Source organism: Nematolebias whitei, chromosome 6 (genome assembly GCF_014905685.2).
Source record: "Nematolebias whitei isolate Nwh7 chromosome 6, NemWhi1, whole genome shotgun sequence".
NCBI classification, from domain to species: Eukaryota; Metazoa; Chordata; class Actinopteri; order Cyprinodontiformes; family Rivulidae; genus Nematolebias; species Nematolebias whitei.
In genome coordinates, this window is record NC_056503.1 from 10094600 (window position 1) to 10097690 (window position 3091).

Below are 3091 nucleotides of genomic sequence, written 5' to 3' on the forward strand. Positions count from 1 at the left end.
GGAATTAGCTGAAACTGTTAAAATTAGCACAAAAACAGCTAAATAGTAGCTGAAATAGCAAACAAAGCTGAAACTAGCAGAAAAAGCTGAACAGCACATAACAAGCTGAAATTAGCAGAACAAGTTAATTAGGCTGAAATTAGCAGAAATTACTATAAAAATGAATATATCTGGAAACAGCTGAAATTAGCTACAAAAAATGTTATAAGTAGCTGAAAAGCTAGAACAAGCTTAATTTAGCGGAAAGAAACTGCAGAAAAAACAAGTTTACCCATTAGGCTGAAAGAAGCAGAAATGAGCCCAAAAAAGTGGAAATTACTTTAACAAAGCTGAAATCAGCAACAAACTGCCAAAAAGTAGCTGGAAAAAACAACAACAAAAAAAGCTGAAACTACAAAAAGGAAGTGGAGAGAGCACATTTTTGCTGAATTGGGCTGAAAAAAGTTTAAACGAACACAAGAAAATGTGGAATTAGCTGAAAAAGCTTATATTAGCCTAAAACAGTAGTAGTAGTAGCTGAAATAGTAGAAAAAGCTGAAACTTACAGAAATAAACTGAAAAGAGCATAACAAGCTGAAATTAGCAGAAAGAAGTTAAAAGAAGCACAAAAATGTTGTAGTTAGCAAAAAGAACCTGAAAGGAGCAAAAAACATCTGAAAATACAACTGAAACGAGCTGAAAATATCTGAAGAAGTTTAAACAATGAAGCTGAAAGAAGCTGAAGCAGAACAAAACATAAAAAGGAGCAGTAAAAGTTGTAAACAGATCTAAATATGAATTGATTTGAAGGATGGAAAATGAGCTCAATTCATTTTTTATGAGAAAAAAGTGTCAGAAAAGGCAAAATATTTCAAAAAGCTAAAGTTGCATCAATGTCAAAAGTCCCAGCAGGATTGTCCTGAAAGAGCTGAACGTTTTGATTTATGATTTGTTGAATTAGATGAAAACTGCAGGACGAGAATAACTATGATAAATGTACAGAGTGGATGCTTCATAAACAGTCACCATTTAAAATTTTGTTCACAATATTCGTTTGTTTGTTTGTTTGTTTGTTTGTTTTAGAAAATGGGCTACAAAAACAAATGTATGGCATTTTATTTGTCTTTATTTTGCCTGCATCTTCACTCAGTTTGGATCAGTTCTTCATTTTGACTTTCCTATTTTTTCTTTTGAGTTTTCATTCCTTCAAGTTGGTGTTGAATCAAAACTTCTGGAACGAGCATGAACCAAACACCCTGTCCCTCACTGACATTCACTAAACTCAGCAGTTTCCTTCAAAGACTTAGTGTAAACAGATAAGGTGTCTGTGGGATGTAGACTTTTGGTACTGGAACATGTTTGGTACCACATCATAGTTGTTTAACAGTAAAACTTACATAATACTTTGCGTCAAACTTTCTGCCTGCTGATTATTTTCAGTTCTGCTCTTTTCTGCAGAGTGGTGTTAATGGCTCTGTGGGGCTGTTAGAGATTTATTTTTTCCCTGTTCGTTAACATTATGATTCATGTTGAGCCAATAAAAGAAGCCCTGGGAACTGTTTATGTGTCTGAAGACATTTTGGGAGAAACGTTTCTGTTTGCTGTGACGATGAACAGGAAGAATGGTCTTTTTGTTCAGTGATGTTCATGTTGATGCTGGTGATGTAACGTGTCAACAGGAAAACAGTTCAGTATGTGGCAGATATAGTTTTAAATATGTTTTTATGTTGAGTTATATATATTTATTTTGCTTTAAATGTATTTTTGTGCAGGACTTGTGAAACATCACTGGACCTAAACCGGGAAAAACGTGGATCTTTCCTGTTTGTCGTTGTGTTTTGTTTTAATTCTTAAATTAGAAAACAATGAAATAAAAAGCTTTTTTTTGTTTTAAAACATAGAAACTGTTTTAACCATTGAAAATAGTTGTTGTTGTTGTTGACAAATATGTTGTCAGTAATCTGAAACACAAAGTCTGGCCTTGTGAGATGATCATTTTGTATTTAGCCAAATGTAGAATGTAACCATCTTTAATGGTTGTGTTTTAATGTTTTATGGTAGAATGTTTTATTGTTTTCAATATATAGGTCCAATGTGTTAGTATATTGAAGACAATTAATTTCTATAAAAGTTTTGACATTTGCAATTTTCTAAAACATCAGGGGTCCTCTTTGTTTTGAGTTCACTGCGACGAGCCTGTAGCTCATTTATCAGGCCAGAATGAAAATGTATTTTTCCAAACTGAGTGTTCTAATTGTTATCTACAACAGGTAGGATATTACTTAGTCATAACGTTTCCAAAGAGCTGTGCTTCAAATGGTTCAAGTTAGACATTTAAGACTTGAGAATTGGACACTTCTAACAATGACCAGCAGAAGCTGACTGAAATATTCTACAATTAGACACGTCACAAATTTATTCTACAGCATTGTATGTCACAATAAAGTTGAAGTTATTTAAAGTTGTGTTATTTAATTTCCTGGATTGAAGATTCTTCTACATTTTCCATCTGCATCTTTGTCCAAGTGATTTTATCGTCTGCTTGACCCGTTATTTCAGTGTGGAAAATCCTTGTCTATTAAACGGCACTTGTTCTGAACGTGAAATAATTTCCTGACTGAGCAGTTCAATCCCAACCATGTTCTTGTGTTTTATTATCCACATAAACTGTTTCATAAAGGCCTGTTTGATTAATTAGATGAGATTAGTCTGATTAAAAAGAGCTCGATAAGATTTTAATAGGCTCGCTTTCATGTGGATTACAGTGTGAGCAGCCTGGAGCGTGAACTCATAACACTCTACTTCTGAAAGCTGCTTCGTCATGTACACCACCGCCTGGGTTTATGTTCTTTATAGATCTCTCACACACAGTAATGTGTTTGTGTTTACTTCTAGATTTTTTAGTCTTTAAGTGCATGCACAAGAATCCATCTACCGCTTAGCGCACGAGTGAGCAGCCTCCTCCTTTATGTGTTTGTGTCTCTCTTATTCACTTCTATCTTCTCAGTTGGAGTCAAGCGGAGGTCCTGGTGGAATCATAAAGATTCAGATGAAAGCATAAAACAAGATGATGGCAGTCAGGAACTAAAGATATAAAACAACCTTAGATAAC

The 3091-nt window shown here is 34.2% G+C and overlaps 1 protein-coding gene across 1 annotated transcript in view; it reads left to right on the forward strand.

Annotated features, from left to right (window-relative positions):
- Positions 1–3091, forward strand: part of gria4a (glutamate receptor, ionotropic, AMPA 4a) — a 192036-nt gene that overhangs the window by 126217 nt on the left and 62728 nt on the right. The window lies entirely within an intron of this gene.